The sequence below is a fragment of the Triticum aestivum genome, chromosome 3A (genome assembly GCF_018294505.1).
Source record: "Triticum aestivum cultivar Chinese Spring chromosome 3A, IWGSC CS RefSeq v2.1, whole genome shotgun sequence".
Taxonomy (NCBI): domain Eukaryota; kingdom Viridiplantae; phylum Streptophyta; class Magnoliopsida; order Poales; family Poaceae; genus Triticum; species Triticum aestivum.
In genome coordinates, this window is record NC_057800.1 from 736,184,841 (window position 1) to 736,199,809 (window position 14,969).

Genomic DNA, 14,969 nt, shown 5'->3' on the forward strand with positions numbered 1-14,969 from the left:
GCATTCAGTAAAGTATTTGAAAATAAGTGACATGCACATCGAAGTTGTGTTTGCTTCATGCAACTACATGGATATACATTATAGCAATCTCACTACAGAAAAAACATTGTAAGCTGTGTATGTTTCATACACGGCAAAAGCTGTTTCAAACTCGGCGAACTGCACGCCAAGTGTTACACTCGGCGTATAGCAGACAACTTACAACTGGTCGGCTTAGTTGATTGATAGACTAAAACCCGCATTAAAGAAAATGACTGCACGTACGTCACCATCATCATAGTTATCATGATCAATCTCCTAGAAAAGTTGGCAAATTGAGCAGAAGAAAAGTTGGCAAATTGAGACTAAAACCCGCTTTGTTTCGTTTGTTGGTGCTAACTAGAGTAGATGACAACATTAGCATGCACAAGCCTCAGGCCTCTGCTTCGCCATGAGTGTACATGAAATAAGAAAAGCAGCTCTTATAATTTGCAAAAAATAAACAAGAATGGAGTGGCTGCGTAGCATGTTTCGGTGTTGCGGCCAGGCGAACACTCTGGTACGTGGGCACCTGCTAATTAATTCCGTCATTAGCCCTCGTGAATGGTGCGGATGATGGTGGACACCCCACGTGTCCACTTGCATCTTGACTTCCTCTGCACCCATCATCGTGACTTCTGACATGGTTTCGTCTACATGATGAAATTAGATGCTACTCCTTGCGTTTCAAAATAGTTGACAGTCGAGGGTAGAAAGAACTCACAGACATGATCTATATTGACAACTTTAGTTTGGACAGAGATGAAGTAATCAATTTTGGACATGTGGATGGCATTCAAACATGTCGGTTGCTAAACTGAATCAAGAAGGCCACAACACATAAAAATTGTAAACTATGGCAAGGAGTTTGTAATATCTGCTTATTTGGATGAACAAACCGGTGTGTCCACGTCACACAGACACGACACCCCCGACACCCGACACCTTGTCGGCCTCCTGTTGACCGAAAAGGTGCTCTTCGGCCTTCCAGAGGCCGACGGGGTCATATATTTGTGAATTATGAGTTTCATTTGAACGGTCATTAGTTACTAGTCTTCACATTTGAGTTGCATCATGCTAACGATACATTGGAAATAATCTTTGGTGCAGCGTCACTCCCGACAAGCATCGACTGATCCTTCGCCGTCTGCCACTGGCGCGACCGGTCCTACACCTACACCTACACCTACACCTCTGTGATGACGGTAAGTTTCCCAAATGTTTTGCTTAATAGAGTTTTGTTGTGATGCCATGTTGTATCTACACATATCGTGCATAATGTGTGTATGTTTGAAATGTATTGTATGTGTGGGATTCGACACCTAGTCGTGTGCCTTTGGTAGCCTTCCATACAGGGAAATGCCTCCTAGTGCTTCCACTGAGCCATGGTAGTTCCCTACTGCTCCGGAACACATGGATTGACCGGCATGTGTCCTTCTTTGCTCCTGTGTCACCGAAGTCCTTGTAGCTTGCTACGACTTGGTTGCACTCGCTGATGACCGACACGTGCATTGCTGGGTCATGTATGCCTGTCCCTGTACGTTTGTGCCACCTTGGTTCTATGACTAGTCATGTCGGCCCGGGTTCTCTGCCATATGGATACTATCGACATAATCATATACTTAGCATTTTTTCCTCCAAAATGACTCAATATGCTTAGCTAGCTCAAAAATGACATAATAAGCTTAATTAGCTCCAAAATGACATATTTAACCTAGGATAGCTCTAAAATGACCTATACTTAGCATTTTTCCTCCAAAATGACTTAATATGCTTAGCTAGCTTAAAAATGACATATTTAACCTAGGATAGCTCTAAAATGACCTATACTTAACATCTTTTCCTCCAAAATGACTTAATATGCTAAGCTAGCTCTAAAATGATATAATATGCTTAAGAAATTACATATTTTAGGTCCTAAATGACTTCATATGCTTAGCTAGCTCCAAAATGACATAATAACCTGACTTAGCTCCAAAATGACCTATATATTTAACCTAGGCTAGCTCTAAAATGACCTATACTTAGCATTTTTCCTCCAAAATGACTCAATATGCTTAGCTAGCTCAAAAACTACATAATAAGCTTAATTAGCTCCAAAATGACCTATTTAACCTAGGATAGCTCTAAAATGACCTATACTTAGCATTTTTTCTTCAAAATAACTTAATATGCTTAGCTAGCTTCAAAATGACCTATTTAACCTAGGATAGCTCTAAAATGACCTATACTTAGCATCTTTTCCTCCAAAATGACTTAATATGCTTAGCTAACTCCAAAATGACATATTATGCTTAAGAAATGACATATTTTAGCTCCTAAATGACTTCACATGCTTAGCTAGCTCCAAAATGACATAATAACCTTACTTAGCTCTAGAATGACCTTAGCATGGTTTACACCAAATGACTTAGTATGCTTAGCTAGCTCAGAAATGACATAATAACCATACTTAGCTCCAAAATGACCTATTTTAAAGATATAAGTTGCATCATAATAATCTTCACATTTTAGTTGCATCATAATAATCTTCTTCTTCTAGTCTTCTTCTTCTAACTTTCTTCTTTCCCATTTTACAGATTTGCTTAAGATCACGGAAGTTTGGGTTGATGGAGTGCTTGTATTTAGTTTTTGTTTTGACCTTGTGAAACTTGCTACCTATGGATGAAACTGTGTAATATTGATGAAACTATGTATATGTACGGATGAAATTGCTACTATTGGTAACATGTATTGGATATATGTGTTCATGACTATTGGTAATATGTGTTGAATATGCTATATTGGTCATATAAATATATTTGTGTTTGATTTTCTGTGAAAATGAATTGATATAAGAAAAAACCAAAATTAAATGGGGCAATATAGTCACTTTGCCATCTGCTGGCAGATGGCAAAGAGCTTTGCCATCAGCTGGCAGATGGCAAAGAGGCTACGTGTCATCTACATGTAAAATTTGGGCTGGCCTATTTGGGCTCTTTGCCATCTGCCAGCAGATGGCAAAGCTCTTTGCCATGTGCTGGCAGACGGCAAAGCATGCAGCCTTTGCCATCCGCTGGCGCATGGCAAAGAGCCTGCATACTTTGCCATCTGTTGGCAGACGGCAAAGAGCCTGCAGCCTTTACCATCTGCTGGCTGACGGCAAAGTATGCCGTTAGCCTTCTAACGGGGCTAACCCCGTTAAGACGCTTTGCCATCTGCCAGCTGATGGCAAAGCCACAGGCTCTTTGCCATCAGCCAGCAGACGGCAAAGAAGCCTTTGCCGGCAGGGTTTCAGACAAACTGTTTGCCATCTGCTGGCAGATGGCAAAGCCTTTGCCATCCGCCGACCATGCCTTTGCCATCTGCCATGGCAGATGGCAAAGTGCCAGATTCCAATAGTGTATCTATCTATCTATACCTTCTTCTATACTAATTAGGGACTCCTTAGAAATTACCATGATAATCAGTAATTAGGAGCCGTTAATCTGGTGAGATCAAATTATTACGGCGCAGGTTAACCCATCCCTTTGTAATAAAAGAAAAAAACTTTTATACCCCTCTTTGGAAAATGTTTTCACGTGCTGCCTAAAGAAACTCCACAACAGGCACGTCTTCTCCACCTTAGGTTTTAGGTACCGTAATCTATCCAATATATAAGCGCAATCCTCATGTCATGGCTGCCTCATGTGTTCCTTCATTAATCCTTCGCCTCTCCTATCTCCTCCATGAAGGGCCTTCCCAAGTGCTTCTCCCGTCCTTCACTGTCTATAATCGCCCCCAACGATTATGTCTCTTAGTACAGCCGTCATCTCCATGTGCCTCGGTCTTCGTGTCTCATTGAATCCTCCTCTGATCGATCATGGTGTTAGAGCCTCCGATGTCTTCTGTTCCTCATACCATGCGCAGATGTGGAAGATCAATCAAGTCAAGCAAGGATGTGAAGGAAAAAGAAGTTAAAAGCTACCACCGCGGGCATTGTGGCCAACTGTCGGTGTCAAAACCGGCGGATCTCGGGTAGGGGGTCCCGAACTGTGCGTCTAAGGCGGATGGTAATAGGAGGAAGGGGGACACAATGTTTACCTAGGTTCGGGCCCTCTCTATGGAGGTAATACCCTACTTCCTGCTTGATTGATCTTGATGATATGAGTAGTACAAGAGTTGATCTACCACGAGATCGTGGAGGCTAAACCCTAGAAGCTAGCCTATGGTATGATTGTTGTTGTCCTATGAACTAAACCCTCCTGTTTATATAGACACCGGAGGGGGCTAGGGTTACACATAGTCGGTTACAATGGGAGGAGATCTACATATCCGTATCGCCAAGCTTGCCTTCCACGCCAAGGAGAGTCCCATCCGGACAGGAGACGAAGTCTTCAATCTTGTATCTTCATAGTCCAACAGTCCGGCCAAAGGGTATAGTCCGGCTGTCCGGATACCCCCTAATCCAGGACTCCCTCAGTAGCCCCTGAACCAGGCTTCAATGACGATGAGTCCGGCCCGCGGATTGTCTTCGACATTGCAAGGCAGGTTCCTCTTCCGAATACTCCATAAAAGATTTTGAACACAAGGATAGTGTCCGGCTCTGTAAAACAAGTTCCACATACCACCGTAGAGAGAATAATATTTCCGATCTGCTGACATATTTGATATCATGACATCACGCCATGGCTCGGTTATTATCGAACCGTTTTTCTCGACCAGCCTTGGCGCATATCGCGAGGCGGTTTCCTTGGCACGTCCTGTCAAAGCAGAGATCATGTCCCCTTATCACGGGATTCTCATCAATACAGGCGTGGGTAACCCAACCGCGCCATCAATCGCGACGCTTGGGGAATAAGAGAGTTAACCAGGCTAGTGGGGGCGTATAGTTTCATCCGCCCTTATAAAGGGATAAGAGTTCGCCTTTTCACCCACGCCTTCTTCCTCTTTGCCTATCCATTCTCGCGCACTCGAGCTCCAATGCCCAAGTTCGCACCTTTCTCCTCACACCGCCCCGATCATGTCCGGAGCGGGAGGAAAGTGGATGAGATCCTCCATTACGGAGGAGAATATCAAGAAGCTGCGGGGAGCCGGATACTTGGACGCGGACATCGCGCACCGGCTGCCAAATGCGGGGCAGATCGTCCCTACTCCAGAGCCCCATGAGAGGGTCGTTTTCCTTACCCACTTCATCCACGGACACCCCCGCCTCCCAAACCTTGCCAGCAGCCTCCTAGTGCACCCACTCTTCTAACCCGAGCCCCAATTTGACATTTGCATCCCTCCTCGGTGAGATCCATCACCACCCGAACCACCGTCCGCCGGAGTGGAGGCCGCCGTCGATGTGGTGCTCGCCGACGACCAACTCCACCACCCACAGGCGCGGGAGAGCACCGTGAGTCTGTAGGTACCATCCCCTCCCCCTACCTCGTCGTGGATCGACACCGGCGACCACCCCGGTCCTCGGGCGCTGGTGTGCTTTGTTTTGATTTTTAAACCTGACGGCTGGGACCCCCTCGTCAGCCTCTCCTCTCTATTTCAAACCATTTTCTGTTGGCGCCTTTGGCCCGGGTGCGTTTTCTCCTCTGGAAGGCGTATTCCAACCGAAGCGTTTTCTGTTTTTATAAACTAGCCCCTGGAAAGTTTCTGTTTCATCACAGATTAGTCCCTGGACTAAAACCTTCATAACTTTTAAACAAAATATGATTTTGAGTTGATTCTTTTTCTGTCATCTTTATTTTTCTATGTACTTTATTATCATATTTATTTGAAAAATATTTGGAGCAATTTTTATGAACGCACGGTATTCACGTTAGTATCCGATTTTTTTATACCGTAGATACCGAAGGAAGTGACGGAACCGCAAACTTCGCCGAGCTAGACTCCGACTACTCCGAACCAGGCAAGCATGTTTGAACCTTTGATATGATGAGTGTTTTTCATCTTTGCTTGAGTAGTTTTCTCATGGCATGTTTATATAAGCATTAGTGAATGTTATATTGCATGCAAGGCAAGCTACAGGTGAGCTTCGAAGTTTGATGTGTTCATATGATGGTGAGAAAACCTGATCATATGGTGGCATGATAGGTTGTAAGCTAGTATTGTTGAAGCATGCTAGTCTTATGTCAACCGTGTAACTCCATTGTTAACGTGGATCAAGTCTTGTTCCCATTCGCCCCCTTCCGTGCTACCACATGTTTTCTGCAAAGAATGCGGTTTAGTAAGTTGCAAACCTCTCTCCTTGTACACACCAAATAGAGGGGCCGTGATGAGGGTTCCATGGCCTTGGATTAAAGCCCGTCATCCCGTCAGGGGGCATGGGTGTTTCTGGTTGGGACCGAGAGGGGGGCACCCCTTAGAGCGCGCGATATAAATTTGATCCCATGCTATTCGAGGTTGTGGCCTCCCCGTCCTCAAGTTTTTCTTGAACGTTGCCTAGGGTGATTCCTGGCAGCGGAATGTGGAATGGGTGTGTATTGGTTAGATGTGTTTCTACTAAAATACTGTAAACGGAACTAGTCCTTTGTGACTACTGAAATCCGTTGGCTGTGGATTAACAATGCAAACTCTGCAGAGTCATAACCATTCGAGTAACCATGTCCATGGTCAAGGACTTTGATCAACATATCAGTGTCAGTCTCCGTGTCAGTCTCAGTATCAGTCTCAGTGACAGTCTCTGGAGAATGAACATGAAACCGAGAATGGTAAACCCGGATGAATGTTATTCCGGTGGATGGACTAACCGGTTTATTATTATGTACTAAGTATTTCCTTGGGATGATTTAAATTCATGAGCTACTTAAATTCGAATGACGAAATATAAGCCCTTTATGTGATGTCGCTCAGACGTCCGACTGTGGGATTCTTGTCATTTACTTTTGATATAAGCCCTTTATGTGATGTCGCTCAGACGTCCGACTGTGGCATTCTTGTTATTTACTTTTGATATAATCCCTTTATGTGATGTCGCTCAGACGTCCGACTGTGGCATCACTACAAAAAAATACACTTCCGTGATGATACGTGTTTGTCACAGTAGGTCGCTTTTTTTGTCATGCATGTACATCCATGACAAATTTATGACAGAATCAAGATAGTCATACCTGTGCTGTCGTAGAAGTGTTCCATGACATTACCAAAATTATCATCACGGAAGTGTCCACTTCCATGACAATAAATCGCGCGTCACAGAAGTGCTTTCGTCAAGGGTGACCGACACGTGGCATCCACCGTAACGGAACGCCGTTAAGCTATCGGGTCGGGTTTTGGATCCGATAACCCGTTAATAGCCTCGACCAATGGGGATTTTCCACGTGTAAAATCATCATTGGCTGGAGGAGACACGTGTCAACTCATCCAATGGGCGAGACGCGCCTATGATATTTTGACACGTGGACCGGCCCATCAAGTTTAAATGGCCTGGCCCAACTTAAGGCCCACAAGATTTTGCGGACCATAATGGGCCGGCCCAGCTAAAGGCCCACGAGATTTTGCGGACCATAATGGGCTAGCCCAGCTAAAGGCCCACAAGATTTTGCGGGCCATAATGGGCTGGCCCAGGTAAAGGCCCACAAGATTTTTTTGTACCATAATGGGCCGGCCCAGGTAAAGCCCACAAGATTCTTGCGGGTCATAATGGGCCGGCCCAGCTAAAGGCCCACGAGATTTCGCCGATATTAATGGGCCGGCCCAGCTGTAGGCCCACAAGATTTTGAGGACCCTAGTAGGCCGGCCCATTAACTTGCTGCCATGTTTTGGGCCAAATGCCGGCCCATATTTGATCTGGTCCATTAATGGCCTGCCACGCTCCGGGCCTAATAGTGGCCCATATGAGATCCAGCCTGTTAAAAGCCTACCACGTTCTGGGCCAAATTACGGCCCAGATTAGGTCCGGCCCTTTAAGAGCCTCTGGGCTCAATTATGGCCCATATCAGATTCGGCCCGTCAATTGGACACTATGCTTTTGAGCCCACTTGCTAAAGGCCCACTTAGTAATTCGGCCTGATATTAGTTTTGGCCTGGTAAGGGCCCGTTTAACATTTCAGCCTGTTAAAAGCCCGTCATATAGTTGGGCCTAACTACGACCCTGTTTGCATCCGGCCTGCTCGTAGCCGATATCTGATTGGGCCAAACAAGGACCGAGACAATTTTGGCCTGTTAAAAGCCCGTGATTTGATTCGCACAATCATGGGCCGGGGTTCATTTCGGGCTGCTGCGTAACTAGTATGAATTAAGAACAAACCTACTCTATACAATAAAGAAATTACGGCATAGTAACTTAGAATAAACCTACACTATACAATAAAGGGTTTAAGGTATATTACATCCACTGGGCATCGAAGTTCACCACCAGTAATCATAAAGCGCAACGAAGAAGCAGATTACAAAAACTGGGCACCATTGCAGCGTAACAAAATAATACTGAACCGAGACCACTTCCAAGACAGTTCAAGAAAGGTTAGCCTTGCGGGGAACTGCTGCGCAAGCTGCTGAGCAAGGCTGTGAGACCGGCCTAGCATGTCGGTCATAGCTTCCAGGTGTAGCTGTTTAGCGATGAGGTTCTCATTGGTGTTCTCCGCAATCTTTCTTAGAGATAGGACTTCAAGTCGAAGTTGAGTTACAGAATGCCTTTTTGCTAGAACTTGGGACTGAAGAAGTCGAACTGATTCAGACAACGAATTTTGTGAGCTTGTCTGACTGTTAGTCTCAAGTAACTTGAGCACTGCATCAAGACAAGACTTTGGGGTTGTCTCGCTATCTTCAAGATGTTTTTCCTTCTTTGCTGCAATATATGTTGGGTTTGTCTCACAGCCTTCAACAGACTTGTGCATGCCATCAGGCATATCACCCTGAAACAAACAGAGAGATGACAGGTTTTCCACATGTATAAACAAAGATGATAACTGTTCTGTCAATTCTATCCAATTTTAAATTAGAAAATAAAGAGTATGTTCAAAATATCAATAGCATAATTTGGCATTGTTCATAATGCGGGGAGCTTCACCACACTACTAGATTACCATGTCAACATAACAAGCATAGATGAAGGGCAAAGAAAATCATTATATCTATTTTGGATAATGTGCATGGCATGTTGTTCATATCATCAGCCACATCAGTAAGATAAAATAGGAGATGACAAGGTGCAAACGTGGGCTGCTTCACCACACACTGGATTATAGATCCACAAAAACAAGCATACATATAGGGACTATTAAGTAATGTGCATGGTATGAATAAGGAATTTGGTTTTACAAGTAAAACTTAGAACTTACGGTTCTTACGAACATGCATTTTGGTAGAAACAGCAAACTAAACATTAGTAAACGATAGGAAGTAGGAGCAAATTAAACAGCAGTTGAGGATAAAGGCTTTAGAAGGACTGACTTACATTAACAGTTAACACCAGATTTATAATGCCCTTCTCCATGTCAAGGGAAGGATAACTCAAGAATTTCAGCACAAAATCTTCTTCATAAGCATTGCCTGTACTCTACATTTTGTAGAGAGTAATTATAGATATGATAATACTGGAAGGGATAGAGGATAATGAAGATAAGATGCAGATTGATGCTACATAATCAACTACCAATCCCTGGAAGTACAAGCATTACAGGACAAAATGTACTGACAAGAGCAATGGGCTACACTTCTGCACTATCATTGTCTGTGTATTCTACTTGTTGGTAGATTAAATATAGATCTAATCTTTTTTTAGTAAATGGTGGGTGTCGGTGTCAAAACCGGCGGATCTCGGGTAGGGGGTCCCGAACTGTGCGTCAAGGCCGGATGGTAACAGGAGACAAGGGACATGATGTTTTTACCCAGGTTCGGGCCCTCTCGATGGAGGTAATACCCTACTCCTGCTTGATTAATATTGATGATATGGGTAGTACAAGAGTAGATCTACAACGAGATCAAGGAGGCTAAACCCTAGAAGCTAGCCTATGGTATGATTGTTGTGTATGGAGTTGATTGCCTACGGACTACAACCCTCCGGTTTATATAGACACCGGATAGGGTCAGGGTTACACAGAGTCGGTTACAATGGTAGGAGATCTTGAATATCCGCATCGCCAAGCTTGCCTTCCACGCCAAGGAAAGTCCCATCCGGACATGGGACGAAGTCTTCAATCTTGTATCTTCATAGTCCAGGAGTCCGGCTGAAGGTATAGTCCGGCTACCTGAACACCCCCTAATCCAGGACTCCCTCAGTAGCCCCTGAACCAGGCTTCAATGACGACGAGTCCGGCGCGCAAATTGTCTTCGGCATTGCAAGGTGGGTTCCTCCTCCAAATTCTTCATAAAAGTTTGTAAACACCAAGAGTAGTGTCTGGCTCTGCAAAATAAGCTTCCACGTATTGCCATAGAGAGAATAATATTAACACAAATCTAATCTGCTGATGTATTCCGCAGCGTGACATCACACTACGGCCAAGCCTTTATTTGAATCGTTTTCATTTCTCCACCTCAGCGTGTTTTGCGAGGCGGTTTCCTTGGCACGTCTTGTCAAAGCAGAGATCGTGTCCCCTTTGTTTACGGGATTCTCATTAATACGGACATGGGTAACCCAACCGCACTACTTATCACGGCGCTTGGGAGGCAAGCGAGTTTTACTAGGCTGGTGGGGACGCATAGTCGCATCCGCCCATATAAGGGGATAAGGATCCACCTTTTTACCGACGCCTTCTTCCTCCTTTGCCTATCGATCTTCTGCGCACCCGAGCTCCAGCGCCCGAGCCCGCACTTCCTACCTCAACCCTCTCCAACAATGTCCGGAGCGGGAGGCAAGTGGATGATCTCCTCCGTCACGGAGGGCCATGTCAAAAGGTTAAGGAAGGCCGGATACTTGTCCAAAGACATCGCGCACCGGCTTCCTGAGGAGGGGCAGCTTCTCCCCACCCCAAGGCCCCATGAGAGGGTAGTATTTCACCCCCACTTCCTCCACGAACTGGGTTTTCCACTCCACCCATTTGTCCGGGGGCTCATGTTCTACTGCGGCCTGGATTTCCACGATCTGGCTCTGAACTTCATCCTCAACATCTCGGCGTTTATCGTCGTATGCGAGGCTTTTCTCTGCGTCCGCCCCCATTTCGGCCTCTGGCTCAAGACCTTCAACGTCAAGCCCAAGGTGGTGCGCGGCAGCCAGGCGGAGTGCGGAGGCGCCATGGCGGGCAAGATGGCCAACGTCTTATGGCTCGAGGGTTCCTTCATGGAGACCCTGAAGGGGTGGCAACTGTGGTGGTTTTACATCACCGAGCCGCGCGATCCAAAATGGATCACAACCCCCAAGTTCCGATCCGGACCCCCCACGCGGCTTATGTCCTGGAAAGAGACGGGCCTGTCGTGGGGAAATGAAAAAGAAGTGACCGGATTGCAGACATGCATCCAGTCCCTGGTGAGCAAGCCGATCAAGCTTGTCAATGTAGTCCAGGTCATGCTCGTCCGCCGGATCCTCCCGTGTCAACAACGGGACTTTACTCTGTGGGAGTTCGACCCGGCGCAGCACCAAACCCTTAACAGGCTCTTCGGCACAACATATGAAGACGTCTGGAAGGTGCTAACCAAAGGCGTCGAGGCTCCCACATTCCCTTCCGAGGACCACGGATACAGCTCGCAGCGGCACGTTAGCGAGGTAAGCTATTTTTACCTTTTACATGATGTTAAGTTTTTTCATAGTTTGACTCTATGCGGGATCTAAACTCCCTCACCTTTGACAGGCTTGGTGGGCGAAGTCTGGATCGATTAACTGTCCGGTTCCCTTGCCCGAAGACCCAGCCCCTGCTCTCCTAGTGAAGGTGCTGGTTCCGGCGCCTTATGTGGTGCCAGAGAAGAAGGCCAAGAAGAAGAAGGCGACGGGGACTCGAAAGAGTGCCCGTAATGTGATGGTGTCGGACTCGTCATCCGACGAGTCCGAGATGCTCTCCTCCCGCGAGAACGAGGAGGAGGAAGAAGAAAACTCTCCCCCTCCAGCAGGGGGAGGAAAGAAAAGGAAGGCTGCCCCAACGGGGGAGGCCGAAGGGTCCAGGAAGAGGAAGACTCCTCCGCCGAACTACTCCCCCGACACTGAAGAGGACGAAGAGGAGTGGCCAGATAGAGCCAAGCGTCCGGCGAAATCGTAAGTATTCAGATATCAAAGTAACTCATGACGTTCCTTTGTTGCACAGCTTTCCTTAATGTCGAATCATAATTATGCAGCCCGCCCCCGGCCGAACTCAATGAGTTGTCGAGCGGTTCCCTGGATTCATCGGACGTGAACTCAGTTCCGCCCGCTGTCTCCCCCCGCACTGCGGACGATGCCGAAGTGGCGTCACAACAAGCTCCGGGACATGAGGGGGTGGTCCTGGAGGAGCCGCAAGGCGACCTCCCGGACCCCAGGAGTAAAGGGGACAAGACCCCCCAGGGCTCCAAGTCTGGCTTTGAGCCGGACACCGCGCCGGAATCTTCAACAGTTCCGGACCGCGGTAGGCGAACTCCTTCCAAGAGGAGCAAGCCTTCTGAGCCGGCGGCCTCCGTCCAACCGGAGGTGCCGGACAATCTGCCGGAGGTGCTTGACGGCGCCTCCATCGACGAGGAGCACCATACTATTATGAGTACGGTGATCCAGAAGGTTCAGTCCGCCAAGAGCGGACTGAGTGAAGCTTGCGCTAGCCTTTTAACAGGCTTCGAGGTAAGTAAAAAATATGTAAGAATATAACCGCATAGACAGTAGCCCCTGATGCTCTGTTTAGCGTTCGAAAAGAAAAGCCGAATAGAGGATCTATTAAATTTCGCAGGAGTCTAACAACAAAGAGTCAATATGTGTATGCAGGCTTCGCTGCTAGCCACCGCCGCACTGACTGCGGAGGTGGGTGCCCTGAAACTGGGAGTTGAGCGGGCCGAGCAAGAGCTCGGCCTTGCCAAGCGCCAGCTCAAGGAGAAAGAAGGTAAGAAATACCTTACAGAAAAAATGCCTATAGGAAGGCGCAATTGCAAAAAATGATAGGAGTATACTGCTTATTGTAGGGTCGCAACTGAGGTGGCGACCCTCAAGCAGGCGCTGTCCGAGGCCGAGAAGAAAGCAGCCATGGAGCGCGCCGAGCGGGAGAAATTTGAGGCGCAGGTCGGCGGGGTGCGGCAAGAGCTTCAGGTTCTCATGCAAAAACATGAGAGTTTGGAGCTCGACTCAAAGACGCGAGCGTCCGAGCTTGCTGCGGCCCTTAAAATGCCAAATCTGCCCAGGCCGAAGCCCAGAAGGCCCTCCAGGAATTGGATGCGGTGAAAAAGATAGCGGCGGGTAAGGCATTCTATATGCAAAGCAGACATATAAAAGTAAAATACTTGTTACTTACCCGAATTCGGAGCTCTCCAGGGGCATTCACAGATCTTCCCCGCAGCGTATCTGATTCCGCCGCATTCTACCGAGCCGAGGAAGGCAGCTCGACGGAGAAGGTGTTCTGGTCTCAGTACGCTGAGGCCGGACACCCTGTGCCCTTGAGCGACCAGCTGAAGCAGCTGGTCGAGCTCCACAAGGCTGCCGAACTGGCCATGAAGGGCTTCATAGTTCGGCTGTGGCCCGGAGAGGCCCTACCTGGGAGCTATTTCGGGCTGGTGCGACGGCTGGTGGAGGCCTGTCCGAGGCTTGAGGTCATCAAGCGCTCCGTCTGCATCGAAGGTGCCCGTCGGGCCCTTGCCCGTGCAAAGGTGCACTGGGGTAAGCTGGACGGTGAGAAGCTTGTGAAGGACGGGCCGCCGCCGGGGAAGGAGCATTGCAAGCCTGAGAACTACTACAAGGATGTTCTTGCAGGTGCCCGCCTTGTGGCGGATGAATGTACCAAGGATGTGATATTTGAATGAACTCGCTCGTGTTTATCCTGTGCGCTGAAAAATTGTTCATATGCGCTAAGCAATGCTTATTGAATTTAAAATATTACTTTCTATGCGGCCGTTTATCAAAAAATTGAGAGATGGCTAGTCGTCGGCTTCTACGCCCATGCCACTAGTGCTGGGGTGTTTGGGATAAACCCGAGCGCTCTTTTTCCCATAGTTGGGTCCTTTGAGGGAGGCGCTCAGCACAACGAACCAGGCAATCGGACTATAATGCTTGAACACTCTCACTTAGCCATAGAACTCTATAATTTTAAATTTAGGCGAAGCCCCTAGTTCGAAAGACCGAGTTCGGGGCGCTATCCACGCCTTGGCCGGACAAAGCTAGCTCCTCGCTCGAAGCGGCATAAGCCTTTAGGGACTCAAAAAACCTCTCGAACAGCGACCGGTCTCTCGCCACATCATGACAGTCAGTTTTAGCTTTCTCCACTGAGGTGCTTAACCCAGCTCAACCGGGGCACAATCGCAGTGGTTCTCCTAGTGCTACCTTAGCCGATAGAGCGGAACGTAAGGCACCAAAACATAGGAGCCGGGCAAACCCAACTATTGACCCAAATCATGATTCGGAGCCGATGCATATAGTGCTATAAGTTCGGGGTGCCGTACTTGTGAAAGTGTACGGGCTTCTCACACCATATTGAGGGGTACTGAAGCCCCTGGCGTGTTTGCCGTACCATGGTGTACGGGTGTAACATGTCATTTGATAAACATATATATGAAAAGAAAATAATGCAAAAAATAGACAAGAAGCTAAGCATTGTTTATAGAGAGGCTATTTATCAAAGCCGAACGATACAAATAGTGCGGTAAGCAAAAGATATTGGACTATTCAGTATGTCCTGACCAGGGGCAGGCCGCAGAATTGTATTTAAAACAGGTATACCGCTCGTAACAGAGACCACCTGGGAGTTCCATAATGCGACATGGCTTGTCTGCCTCCCTGGATCTTGCATCGTTTGTGCGGCAGTCGAATTGCCGAACAGGTCGTCCGAAGTGTGGAGTCCTGAAAGTAAGAAAAAATTAAAAAAAGAATCCGACAGCCCCTAGTACATTTTAAGCCGTATTTTGGGTGTGCCGTTATTGTGCCCCTTCCCCTGTGCCCATGGTATTTCAAGGGCGTAGTT